Consider the following 15152-nt stretch of genomic DNA (forward strand, 5'->3'; position numbering starts at 1 on the left):
GTTCTTGAGCATGGAGCAAATTCTCCTGTGTTAATTGCCCCAGTGTGTGGAGTTTTGCTCGAAGATCAAGAATGTATTGAATTTCATTTTTGGCACTAGAAGGTCCCTCCTCCCAAGTTTCACGGATGACGTCGAGGACCCAGCGTGGGCGTCGTCCGTACAGCAGCTCAAATGGGGAAAATCCCGTGGAGGCTTGCGGGACCTCTCGTACTCGCGAATAACAGGGGTCCAGCCACTTATCCCAATTCCTAAGCGTCTTCGTGCACGAATTTACTGAATCATATTTTTGAGTGTTTTATTAAATCGTTCCACCAGCCCATCCGTCTCGCGGATGGTACACGCTGGTGCTGAATCGACTTAACGCTCAATAATTCATAAAGTTCGCGAAGTGTTCGTGACATAAACGTAGTGCCTTGGTCGGTGAGGATTTCTTTCGAACCCCACCCGGAGATTATCTTGAAGAGTGCCCGGCAACACTGCGTGCTGAGATGTTGCTCAGAGGCACTGCTTCCGGATATCGCGTTGCGTAATCCACCAGGACTAACACAAAGCGATGTCCGTGTGACGTCCGTTCTAATGGCCCGACGAGGTCCATTCCAATTCTCTCGAAGGAACCTCGATCAATGGAAGGGGCGCAAAGGCGCTTTTGGGGTGGCCGGTGGGTTTACCAGCTGACATTCGCGGCACGCCGCGACACCACCTGCGGACGTCGCCGCCAATGCCCGGCCAATAGAAACGGGCTATTAGGACGGAAAAGTGTTTTCCGTTCCCCTAGGTGACCGGCCATAGGATTATAGTGAGCCGCCTGGAAAACCATTTCCGGCGGCTCCGTGGGATCAACAATTGTGTCACCTCCTCCTTTGTTTGAGCGTCCTGCGTCACTCTATATAACCGATCTTTAATAAGCGTAAAAATACGGATATGAAATGGCGACACCCGGCCGGAGTTGTTGACCATCGATTACTCTCACTTGGTCAAAGCGTGCTTAAGGGTTTCATCCCGCGACTGCTCCAAGGGGAAGTCCCCTCAGGGAACTCCCTGAGAGGAGGGGTGACCCCTCGCCCCTTCCCTCGTCACTCGGAGCAGCCGAGGACGGCCCCGGCTCCGCCTCCCCTGCCAAAGCATCGCACATCACACACCTCCTCACTTTCATGCAGGACCCATCCGCACAAACTCCCTCTAATACATTTCTAAAATTCGGCCAATCAGTACCCAAGATTAGCGGATGGGTGAGGCGGGAACTAACCGCTGCCTCCACACTATGTTTTTCTCCCCGGAATTTGATTGCTAAAGTCACCATGGGGTACTTGCGAATATCCCCATGCACACACCTCACCCTCACCCTCACCCGTTTAGCTGTGCCCAAAGCCCCGGGTTGAACCAAGCGTTGGTGGATGGTGGTCTGATTACAGCCGGTATCCATCAATGCTTGGTATGTACCCCCCTGGATCCTTACCGGGACCCGGTACGCTCCAGCCCGACCGGGGGCAGCCTGCGGGACATCGGAGACCCGCACCACCGTCCCCACCTCCATCAGCGGACACTGATCCCGGAAGTGGTCCGGTCTCCGCATCTCCAACAGACCGGCCCAGGCGCCACGGCCGCACCCGTGCTGGCGGGCGCCACCACCTGAGGAGGAGAGCGGCTGAAGGACGGGAAGGGTTAGGCGGGTTCTCCCACAGCCGGGAAGTTGGTCTGATGTATCCTCCACGCCTGCGGGGGCAGGAACGGGCCCTGGGGAGAGAGCAGAGCGAGAGGGAACAGGGGGAAACAGGGGAAGACACAGGGGAAGGGAGAGAGAGAGGGGGAGGGCTCATCTGCCCTCGGCATCGCCGCCAGGTGGTCCTCCGCTGAGCTGAACAGCTGCCTCCAGCGACGCCGGGCGGTGGCACTGGACCCATTCCGCCGTTCTCCTGGGCAGTCTTTGCGTAAATTGCTCCAGTACCACCTGATCGATGACTCCTCGACGTCGCGGTCCCCGCGAGCAGCCACCGCCGACAAGCGTCCCGGAGCCGTTGAACAAACGCAAACGGGCGGTCGGACTTCTCCAGCTTCATGCTCCGGAAGAGCTGGCGATTCTCTTCCGGGCTCCGACCAACCCGCTGCAGAATGGCCCTCTTCAGGTCAGAGTAAGCCAGGAGGTTCGTCGCTGGCAGTTGTTGTGCCGCGAGCTGTGCTTCCCGGACAGGAGAGGAATTAGACGGGCTGCCCACTGTTCGGGCGGCCAACCCCAGATTTCAGCCGTCCTCTCAAATAGGTCGAGGAAGGCCTCAGGATCGTCTGCCACCCCCATCTTCTGTAACATGGGCGGGGCAGCGTAGCGTGGGTGTCCGGGGTCGCGGCTGGGGCTGACGCAGCCTCCTGGCTGAGGAGGCTCCGGATAGCGAGTCGGTCCTCTGCCTGAGCCCGCATGATCTCGAAGAACCGCCGATCTTGATCCTGCCGGAGCTCAAGCAGGGATTGTTGGTGGCCTTGATGGAGATTAGCGAGGGACTGGAGGATTTCCGCCAGCTGGGAGGACTCTATGGGGCGACCTTGTTCCATCACAAAAAAAAAAATGGTCCCGGGTTTCTGCACCAATGTAGAACAAAACAAGGAAAGCGGTGTCAACTTAAAGGGTAAGTCTTTTAATCTTTTCTTTTCAGTGTCAACTTAAAGGGTCAGTCTTTTAATCTTTTTCTCAGGGTCTCCAGAGACAGCCTTTTCTTCTTTTCTCTCTCTCCCTTGCTCCGTCGCTCCTGCCCTTTTTATGCCGCTCTCCTCATGTTACTGCAATCAGACACAGGTGTTAGTCATCATTTAGCTCAGGTGTGAGCGCCCTTACCGCTTTTCTCTCCCGGACGGGCGCTTGACCACGCCCCCGCTGCCACAGTGACTTTAACATTCACATAGTTAATGAAAATGACACATTGGGATTAGCATTTTTCGATATTCTCAACTCTCTTGGAGTCAGACAAAATGTAACAGGATCAACTCATTGCCATAATCATACACTAGTTTTAATTCTGTCATATGGAGTTGATGTTGATATTATAGATATTCTGCAGCAGATCGATGACATCTTGGATAATTACCTTGTCTCTTGTATGCTGCAGTCAGCTAATGTTACTCAATCTACACCATGCTATCATTCAGGTAGAACTATTCTTTTGACCACTAAAGATAGCTTCACTAATAATCTTCCAGACCTATCTCATAAACAAAGTAAAACCCAAAGCCCAGAAGAACTTGATGAACTAACAAAAAAATATAAATGCAGTCTTCTCTAGCACTCTTGATAGAGTCGCCCCCCTTCGATTAAAGAGGAAATAATAAATGAAAGAAATAAGCCCTGCACCATGGTACAATGATCACACTCATGCTCTCAAGAGAGCAGCTCGGAAAATTGAGCATACTGGGAAGAATACAAAATTAGAAGTATTTCACGGTCCGTGGATGGATAGTGTCTGTAGCTATAGACAGGCACTGAAAGGTCAGCATATTTTAGTAAACTCATAGAAAATAAACACAACAATTCTAGCTATTTATTCAGTACTGTGAAGCACAAGAGTAATGACTTCATGAATTTCTTTACTGATAAAATTGAAATAATCAGAATTAAAATTGTAATTATGCAATCATCTTTCATAGCACCTGAGAAAACAGTGTCTCATAATTTTCCTCATGCAACGTCAATCCTTTGCAGTCATCGGTCATGAAGAGCTAACAAAACTAATCAAAACATCAAAAGCCTCAACATGTTGGTTAGATCCAATACCAAATAAGCTCTTAAAAGAAGTATTTCCTGTCATTTCAGAACCTCTTCTTAATATTATTAACTCCTCGCTATCCTTAGGTCATGTCCCATGAAACTTTAAAATGGTAGTGTGGCAGGGCGAAGGGCGGGGCCGGGTCATGATTTCGCACACCCAGGCCCTAATCAGGCTAATTAGCACTCGAGAGGGATAAGGGCCGACCGAAGATGGCAGTGCGATAGAGAGAGAGATTTACAGACAGCTGTCTGACACCTTTGTGTGAATGTCTTTTTGGTTAAGTTTATAATTAAAATATTATTTATATCGTCAAGCCGGTTCTCACCTCCTCCTTTCCCATTAATCACTTTACAGTGGTTACGAAACCCGGGAAGGAGGAGGGATGCGCCGTAGTAGAGTTCTCGCCACTACCATCCACCTCAATGGAACAGCAGCAGCCATTTTCCGGGGGATGGAGGAGCCCGGTCTGCTGAGAGCGGAGGTATGGCCGCCGACCACAAGGGGAGGAGGGGCTCCTAACTGACTGCCTGGAGTGGTCAGGGTCGCTACCAGGGGCGGAGGATACCCCTACCAGCCGTTGAAACGCAGTGGGGTCTGAGACCGCGAGCGGGGAGCCGCTGCCAGGGGTGGGGGAGACCCCTTCCATCCACCGGAACACGCCGTGTTTGGCCATTTTGTTGTCACTTTAAATTTTCTTGCTGGATCGCGTGCACCCACTCGATCACGATGGAACATTACTCCGGGTGAATCTAACAAATAATTTGGCTACTTTAATAATTATAACTAAGGGAAATTTTATTTGAAAGCCAATATGTATTATCAAATACAAATATGATATGATTAAAACATATTTAAAATTAAATTGCAAAAATATTTCTCTGCATGGCATTGTTCAGAGGGCCGGTCCAAATGTGGGGGCGGGCCGTATTCGGCCCGCGGGCTGTAGTTTGGGGACCCCTGGGCTAGAGAATTATGTTGGCATTTGTGTCTTATTTAGCAGACCACTCCCACTTAGTCTACGTAAATGAGGAATTGTCAAACCAAACAAAATTAAAGTATGGAGTACCACAGGGACCAGATTAGGGCCTCTTCTTTTCTCCTTGTATATGCTTCCCCTGGGAGATATGATTAGGAATCGTTGAATACGTTTCCACTGTTATGCCTCTCATAATTTGACTCTCAATTTATGTACTTTTACATAATCTTCAACAGCGCAGAACTTCTTCTTGTTATATTTGATACCCATCCTTCCTTTGAAAATCAAATTACCAATGTTTGAAGAACAGCATTCTTCCACCTAAGAAATATTGATAAATTATGGCACATGCTCTCTGTTGCTGATGCCGAAAAACAAATTCATGCATTCATGACCTCAAGACTAGAATATTGTAATGCATTACTGGGAAGATGTCCAGCAAGATCAATAAATAAGCTTAAATTGGTTAAAAATGCAGCGGCCTGAGTGCTAATGAGACCCAAGAAATATGATCATATTAGCCCCATATTAGGCAGCTGTGGCTCAGGTGGTAGAGCAGGTTGGCCACCAATCACAGGGTTGGCAGTTAGCTCAAGTGTCCTTGGGCGAGACACTGAACCCCAAGTTGCTCCCAATGGCAGGCTAGTGCCTTGCATGGCAGCTTTGCTGTCATTGGTGTGTGAGTGTGTGCAAGAATGGGTGAATGAGTCACAGTGTAAAGCGCGTTGAATACCGTTAAGGTTAAAAAGGCACTATATAAATGCAGACCATTTACTTAAGTGACCTTCTAATATGCTATATTCCATCACGTTCATTACGACCACAAAATTCTGGCCTGTTAATAGATCCTAGAATATCAAAATCCACAAAAGGAGGTAGATCCTTTCCATATTTTGCTCCTAAACTATGGAATATTCTCCCTAACACTGTTCGAGATGCAGACACACTCCCTCAGTTTAAGTCTAGACTAAAGACTCATCTATTTACACCTAATTTATCCTTCAACCCACATTTAGGCTGCTTTAGTTAGGTCTGCTGGAACCAGAAACCAGAAACAGTGATCATGATCTATAACTCTGCAATAAATTGAATGGCATCTATGCTAATATTATTTTATTTGTTTCCCTGTCTCAACCTCGGGACTCCTATCCTGAGGTCACCAGAACCAGCTGGATCCAGCTCCATTCCTGCTTCGGGTTGGACTCCTCTGCTACATGTCACTGTGTGATGATGACTAAATGCAGCCGGTGCCAGCCAAATATCACTTCAATCTATTATGATGGAATTCAGAGGATGAACTGATGCCAACTCCAACCATAAGACATGGGATTCTTCATATGCCATTGTCTGAACCTTGGACTTAGGATGGACCCCACCATACCTCAGTGAAGTTACCGGCCAGGATGATCTGCGATGCACCTCAGATCTCTGCCTGCATCACCTCGGTCTATTGATGGACTACACTCTTGAAATGGAATACATAGACTATCTGTAATGAACTCAGACCGGAGGTTGGGTTAGAATACATTTTGCAGAAGCGTTTAATGAACACATCCAAATCAGCAATCACAAACATAGTCGGTAATACAGGCAGAGGTTGGCAACAGGTAATCAATCCAATAAGGCAAACAATACAAAAGGGGTACTCCAAGAACGTAAATCATTGAACAGGCAGAAGATCATAACAAGAAGCAGAATGAGATAATAACATGTAAACGCTTGGTAAGGCAGGTAAACTGTCAATACTTTGCAATGTGAAGTGAGTGTGCATGGCTTATATACAAACAAACAGGAAGTGACATGTCAGGAACTTATGTGGCAGGAAACAGGATGTGACAGAGTTCAGTATTCAGATGAGGGCTCCCTCTGGTGGATGGGAGACTGTTCAGATGTTACAGAAACCCCCCCTCTACGAACACCTCTTGGTGTTCTATTCCTGGGGCGTCCCCTTGGTCTAGGTACAGAGTGATTGGGGTGCATTCGATGGAACTCATGGGTCAATGAGGGATCTAAGATGTCTCTGGTAGCTACCCATGATCTCTCCTCTGGTCCGTATCCCTCCCAGTCCACCAAATATCCCTAACCCTCTGGTGGTAAGCCCCAATGTTCATGTGCAAACCATGATTCCTGTAGATTTTGCAGAATTTTCTGAGGTATTTAATAAGGACAAAGTGGCTCAACTAACCCCCATCATCCCTGGGACTGTGCCATTGAACTCCTGCCTAATGCAGCTCCTCCTAGAAGTAAGGTATACCCACTGTCACTTCCAGAAACCCAGTGGGTAGTTTGCCTACTGCCACTGCTGACTGTGGAAGCCCAAATCATAGCCCATTAACTTCCGGTCAACAACCTCCTGGTGTACAAGGACTTGAAGAGAGCCATCATACAGAAGGTCGGCCGCATCCCGGAGAAGATTCCACAGCTCTTCCATTCACCGATGCTTGCTTCTGGATGGACAATGTGAAGCCGAGGCCGTAATTAATCTGGTGGTACTGGAACAGTTCATCACCCAGCTTCTGAAAGGGACAGCAGAGTGGGTCCATTGCCACTGCACTGGCATCGCTGGATGAGGCAGTCCAGTTGGCAGAGGACCATATGGTGGTGTATTTGGGGGCCGCAAGCACTCTTCTCTCTCTCTCTCTCTCTCTCTCTCTCTCTCTCTCTCTCTCCTCCTCCTTCCCCCTCTCCTTCCCCTCATCCTGTTCCTATTCCCCAGAAATGGGGAATTCTGACCTCAAAACCGGTTCGCCAGTCCCGTGAATTCGCTGCTGTAGGTGTGGGCCTGAAGTCTAGACTGGTCTCCTGGAGCTGCGGCAAACCAGGGCATTTCCAGGACTGATGGCCTGCGATGGAGATGGAGACATTGGTTTGAATCCCTGATGTGCCACAGGCCACCCCCGATCAAGCAGGAGCATACGAATACCTGTGAGTATTAAGGGGGGTACATACCAAGCCATGATGGATTCAGGTTGTAAATAAACCTCCATTTGCCAACGCTTGGTTCAAGACGAGGCTTTTAGTTACCAGTCAAAAACCATTCGGATTAAACCGTTCGGATTACACCAATTTGTGATACTTCTGTTCGGTTTGTTCTGGGTGATGTTTCAGCAGCTCATGAACTAAATCCTCAGACCACATGCTGCTTACCTTATCTGGATGATATCATTATTTACATTAATGATTGGCAGTGGCACCTGCAACATCTGAGGGCTGTCTTGAGGTCGTTGAGATGATTGTGACCATCGTGGTCCCAGATGGTAAAGGGGGAGGTGCTGTACATTAGTCGCAAACTCTTTCTGAGGGACACTAGGTACAGCACGCTAGAGAAGGAGTGTTTGACTATCAAGTGGGCAGTCCTCACCCTCTGGTACTATGTGTTGGGGCGTGCTTTCACCCTCTATTCAGGCCACGCCCCGCTCCAGTGGCTCTTCGCATGAAGGTTGCCAATGCGCAGATCACCCGTTGGTATCTAGCTCTCCAGCCCTTTAAATTTGAGGGGGGAAGGGGTAAGTCACAGACCGGATGGCCCCCCACAGCCTGAGACGGGAGATGGGGATATGTGGTGATGTGGGTGTTACCGAGCGACATCTGCGGAGAGCAAAGCTGTTTGTGTTTACAGTGAGAGCTGGAGAAATACAAAGGAGCAGCCAGAGCTGCAATAGGGGAGTGAGAAAGACACACAAAACTGACTGTGTGTGATTCTGATTCTGACTATGTGTGAAGCCATTAGTTTGGGTGTTACACTGAAAGAGTCTTGTAAATAAAAAGACTCACGTTGGATTTTTTGCTCCCACTTACTCCTTAATAGAGAGAGCAAGATATCTGTCACATAAACCTCATCTACATATAATTACCATAAGTGTATTGCTATCCAGAGGCATGATACTATACAATAAATTGCATGTTCCATGTGAATAGATGCTGCTGTTAAAAATAACCTTTGTCTTTGTTTGAGTAAAAAAATATAAACATCTTTTAAACAAGATCAAACCTGAGAATCATAAATATAGATAAAGTTTTTATTTACAGAAAATATATATTAAAATATGTAGAATATATTTTCTATAACTCACATAATTTGTGAATGTATTAAGCATAAATCTTAACTTATGCAATTTTGATCTCAATTAATTATTGTTTCAATAGATTCTTATAAGTTTGATTATCTTTCTGGAAGCAAAAATAAATAAATTATATATATATATCAAATCACTTTATTGTCATACGACCATATGCACAAGTGCAGCAATGGGTGAAAGTATTGTGTGCAGTTCTGAGCAACATAGCAGTCATGACAGTGACGAGACATATACCAATTTACAATAAACATCAGATTTACACAACACAATTTACATTTCTGATGTACACATAATTACACAACACAATATTAATATACAATGTACAGTAAACAATACACACAATATAGAATACACATACACATAATATAGAATAAGCATACAATAAAAAAGTAGATAAAATGTATACAAAAATATACAGATGGTTGTATTGTAAAGAGAATAAAATGTATGACAGTCCAGTTTAAGATTAATAAAGTGCAGTGCTGATGTAAATTGATCGTGAGAGATCAAGTGTCCAAAAGTCTGATTGCTTGGGGGAAGAAGTTGTCATGTAGTCGGCTGGTGCAGGTCCTGAAGCTGCGATACCACCTGCCTGATGGTAGCAGTGAGAGCAGCCCATGGCTCGGGTGGCTGGAGTCTCTGATGATCCTCCAAGCTTTTTTCACACGCCGCCTAGTATATATGTCCTGGAGGGAGGAATGCTCACCTCAGATGATCTGTCTGGCAGTTTGCACCACCCTTTGCAGGGCTTTGCGGTTGAGGACAGTGCTATTGTCATACCAGGTAGTGATGCAGCTAGTCAGGATGCTCTCTACAGTGCTGGTATAGAACCATGTGAGGATGTGGTGGTTCATTCCGAAGTTACTCAGCCATCTCAGGAAGAAGAGGCTCTGGAGAGCCTTCTTCAGAACGGCCTCAGTGTGGCTGGACCATGTGAGTTCCTCAGTGATGTGGACACCGAGGAACTTGAAGCTGCTGACTCTCTCCACCGGTGCTCCATTAATGGTGATGGGGCTGTGTTCTCTGTTTTTCTTCCTGAAGTCCACTACAATCTCCTTGGTCTTACTGACGTTGAGGGAGAGGTTGTGCTACTGACACCAGCATGTCAGAGTGTGCACCTCCTCTCTGTAGGCTGTGATCAGACCTACCACCATCATATCGTCAGCAAACTTAATGATCGCATGTGTTGCCACACAGTCATGTGTGTACAAGGAATACGTGGGCTGAGAACACAGCTCTGTGGGGCTCCAGTGTTGAGGGTCAGTCTTGAGGAGATGTTGCTGCCCATTTTAACCACCTGATGTCTGCCTAACAGGAAGTCCAGGATCCAGCTGCACAGTGAGCTGTTTAGGCCCAGAGCCCAGAGTTTCACATCAAGCTTGGAGGGCACTATGGTTTTGAATGATGAGCTGTAGTCTACAAACAGCATTCTCATATATGTGTTCTTTTTTTCCAGGTGGGAGAGAGCAGTGTAGATGGAATGGCATCATCAGTGGAGCAGTATGCAACTGCAATGAGCAGCACAGATCAGATGTAATCTCTAATTAGCCTCTCAAAGCATTTGCTGATGATGGGGGTCAGAGCAACAGGACGCCAGTCATTTAAGCAAGTGATTTTTTATTGCTTTGGTACAGGCACAATGGTGGACGTTTTGAAGCATGTGGGGACTACAGCCAAGGAGAGGAACAGGTTGAAAATCATAAATCGTAAAAACACCACCAGTTGGCTCCCGCACGCTCTGATGACGTGGCCCGGAATGCCGTCTGGACCCGCGGCTTTACAGATGTTCACCCTTCAGAAGGATCGGGTTACATCCGCAACAGAGACGGAGATTGAACCAACCTCTTTCAGTGTAACACCCAAAATGAGCATAAAAGGTATTTAGCTCATCCGGGAGAAAGGCAGCGGTGTTCACGGCAGAGTTTTTATTCCCTTTGTAGTCTGTGATGATGTTAATTCCCTGCTACATGCTTCTAGAGTTGGTGGTGTTAAACTGTCAATCTTGTGCCTGTACTGGTGTTTTGCTGCTCTGATATTTTTGCAGAGGGCATAACTGGCTTGTTTATGCTCCTCCACGTTCCCGAATTAAAAGCGGAGGTCTGTGCATTAAGTGCCACGCAAATCATCGCTATTAACCCATGTTTTCTGGTTGGGGTAGATCCGTATTGTTTTGGTCGGAACAACGTTCTCTACACGCTTTCTGATGAAACACGTTACGCTATCAGCATTAACCTCGATGTCATCATCAGAGGCGGACTGGAACATATCCCAGTCCGTGTGATCAAAACAGTCTGTAAGCGGGCAGAAGCAGAACGGAAGAGAGGTCTGATTTGCCAGATGGTGGGCGGGGGAGGGATTTTTAGCCATCCCGGAAAGGAGAATAGCAATGGTCCAAAATACGGTCCCCTCTTGTGTTGAAGCTGATATGTTGGTGGTATTTTGGTGCGATTGTTTTCAGATTGGCTTTGTTAAATTCCCCGATCACAATGAACGCGGCCTCAGGGTGCGTGGTTTCCTACTCACTTATACTCCCATACAGTTCCTTGAGTGCCCGGTCTGTGTCGGCTTGTGGGGGGATTTACACGGCAGTGATGATGACAGCTGTGAATTCCCTCTGTAGCCAGAATGGTCAACACAGAAGCATGAGAAATTCTAGATCAGGAGTGCAGAAAGACTTGATAAAATGTACGTTCCTCTGATCACACCAGGAGTAGTTTGATTACTGAAAATACAAAAAGTATTTTGATTACTGAAGAGATTAATTTGCCTTTGAATGTAATTTTTTTCATTTAATATTTTGTTCTGTCATATGGAAAACATTTATACATATAAATTATGCGATCCAAAGTGCATTTGAACAGCGTTGAAACACTTTCTTATGATATGTTACATTCATACGTTCAGTCAGAGAAGTAAATTGTAAATCCCTATTGTAAATTGCTTTATGCTCCGCAAAAATGCTATTTCTAGCCATTTTACATGCACATGTTACAAGGAACGATCATATTTTTTAATTGGATCATAATATTTTTTTTTAATAAGACCTTTGATATTAGGGCAAAAATCATATTCTTAATAATATTTTTTTTATTGTTTTCCTGTAAAAATATTCAAAAAAAATCCTTATAACAATGATTCATCTTTTTTTAGAAACAACTCTGCATAAGATATTTAGATTTTTCAGAGAATGTATTTTTAGCATGTGTATTTTGTCTTACTGTACTGACAGAGTTTTTATAGTCAAAACAATGAAAAAATCTACCAGTGCTGAAGAAGTAATACAAAGTATTTAGAATATGTTACTGACCTTGAGTAATCTAACGGAATATGTTACAAATACAATTTTACAGCATGCATTCTGTAATCTGTAAATTTTAAAAGTAACCATCCCAACGAAAAAGGTTTGGGCATCTGGTAAAAATGCCCCCTGGGCGCCTACCTAGGGAGGTGTTTCAGGCATGTCCAGCTGGGAGGAGGCCTCGGGGAAGACCCAGGACTAGGTGGAGAGATTACATCTCCACACTGGCCTGGGAATGCCTTGGGCTCCCCCAGTCAGAGCTGCTTAATGTGGCTCGGGATAGGCAAGTTTGGGGCCCCTTATTGGAGCTGCTGCCCATGCGACATGACTTTGGATAAGTGGTTGAAGATGGATGAATGGACACTCCCAACCCTGTATATGTAAAAGAAATCAAATGTGCAATGTGTCAGCTAATCTTTTGTTCACGTTCTGTCACTCACTCGACTTTGTGTCGATGTAGTGACACTAGGGGTTGCTCTTGGGAGCCACAAACACCTCTAATCTTTGAGAAAAGGTTAATGAGAATTGGCATGTTTAATTTGCATGCTACTCCCCCTGACATACGGTTATAGCAGGAATCCCCTCTCACATTCAGATTTTTTCTTCCGGGGTAAATACAATCTAGCCGCCTCCCCATGCTGCATCTTCTACCTACGGGTACGAGGCTGTCCTGTCTGGCACTGGAGGTGATTTGGGGAGTTCATCGAGGACCTCCCATTACCCAGCACGCTAATGTTTGCCACCGTTGAGTTCCGAGATGAGACCAGCTCGCCTACTGGCCAGCTTAACGTCTTTTTCAGGGCTTACGAGCAGGATGAGTTCTCGATCGCTGCATCGGAGAGCACACTGGCGATGTCAGACGCCGAGTACTTGACTGGGCTGCCAACTTCGGGTCTGCCTACCCAGTCTGAGGCAGACGCAGAGCTGACTGCTATGCTTGCCCGGGCCACTGTGAGTATCGGGTTGAACTGGAACCCTCCGTCCTCCCCTGAGCCCTCGCAGCTAGATGATTGGTTCCTGGGTTCAGAACGCCCCCTGCCAGCCAGCCGGTTGTGACGAGTCTCGAGGATGGCCCAAGAAGCCCTCCTCCTCAGACCTGAAGGACGTGTACTTTCACATCTTGGTTTTACCTCGACACAGACCCTTCCTACTGTTTGCTTTCGACGGCCGGGCATATCAGTACAAGGTCCTCCCCTTCGACCGGTCCCTGCACGCATCTTCACGAAAGTCGCAGAGGCAGCTCTTTCCACGTTAAGGGAAGTGGGTGTCCGAATATTCAACTACCTCGATGACTGGCTGATTCTAGCAGACTCTCGAGAGTGGCTGTGCGCCACCACATTTTTGTACTGGGAGTTTTGAAGCAGCATCCACCAGCACAATTCTGTTTCAATTATGTAGATGTTTATTGGAAAAAAGAGAGATGTCCTCAATCAAACTTTTGAGTAGTTTTCTATATTTAGCCTGTAAGAGCACTAATGCGGGTTAGCACCTAAATTATCAAATTCACTTTATAATTCTGTTTATTTCTGGAAATAATAACCATGTAGGTTTGGGAGAATGCATTTGGTACAATAATTGCCCTTGAACGCTTGACGAGACTATTCACAGGCATCGGATGTTCATATTACTTAACACAGCATACAAAACCTAGCTGAACTACCCTCAAGAAGTACTGTTTAAAACTGATTTTTTTTTTTTTAAATGTTCCCAGGGATCATTTTGAAATCACATGGCTTTTTGTTACTGGCTTAATTGTGTGTAAACTAACAAAAAGGTGGAAAAATTAAAGGCAAGCATACTAATTACTAGTATTCAAGAATTTAGAAATACAAAACAATGAGGATATTAATGATTGTCTCTGAAATAAATTGCATGCAGTTTCCCACATTGGTTCACAAATTTGGAGCACCTGCATGTTTAATATAGTGTTTCAGTTAGCTGAGGGGGAGAGGGATTTCCACACACTGCTTGGGAGTGATTTATGTTACTCTCTGCTCAGATAGGTGTCATCACTTTTGAATTACGGCATGAAAAGTCTGGTCTGCACTGAAGCTGGCCAATGCCTGCCAAGACAGAAGAGACCATTTGGCTGACATGTAAAACGACCAACCACATTTTGTTTATACATGACATTTATCTGTGGATTTTTATATGAAATAGAATGTACCACAATCAGCCTGTTCTCATAAACATTACGTGGCAAAATTTTTGCAAAACTAAATTCAGATGTGTAAAGCAACGAATTACAAATACTCATATTACTGTAATTAACTACTTTTTCCAGGACAATTGAATCTATGTGAACTTCTGCAGTTATTCCAGGATGGACTTCAAAGACATTAGTCATTAATCTTACAGTTCAGACAAAATCGATGTTTAGACACTGACCCTTAACACTTACTCAGTTTAATAATTTTAAACCATGACTTGCACTATACATAAGTAATATTTACATTATATTCATGATCTTAGCCATAGGGGAACTGGCCCCCACAATGAGTCTGTTTTCTCCCAAGGTTATTTTTCTCCATTAATCAACATCTTATGGAGTTTTGTGTTCCTTGCCACAGTCGCCTTCAGATTGCTCACTGGGGTTATTAATAAAATTATGATTGAATTACTTATTTTTAAACACAATTAACAATCGTATTTTATCTTATTACACAATGATGATTCAGAGTCTATAATCAACATTATAGACATTACAGTTTTATCGTCTGTTAATGCATGATCTTCTGTAAAGCTGCTTTGAAATGATGTATGTTGTGAAAGGCGCTATACAAATAAAATATTATTGAATCGAATTGAATTTCCCCAAAATGTTACTTTTTTAAGTAGTTTAAAAAATGGTATACTTTTACTTGATTACTGTGGCAGGGTGGAGGGCGGGGCCGGGTCGTGATCCTACGCAACCGGTCCCGTATTAGGCTAATCAAGCCTCCGAGGTTTAAAGGGAGATATTGAAAAGCCGGTTCTTGCCTCCTCCTTTCCGGGCTTCGGCACCAGTGTAAAGTAATCAATGGAAAGGAGGAGGCGAGAACTGGCTT

This window comes from Xyrauchen texanus, chromosome 43 (genome assembly GCF_025860055.1).
Source record: "Xyrauchen texanus isolate HMW12.3.18 chromosome 43, RBS_HiC_50CHRs, whole genome shotgun sequence".
Taxonomy (NCBI): Eukaryota; Metazoa; Chordata; class Actinopteri; order Cypriniformes; family Catostomidae; genus Xyrauchen; species Xyrauchen texanus.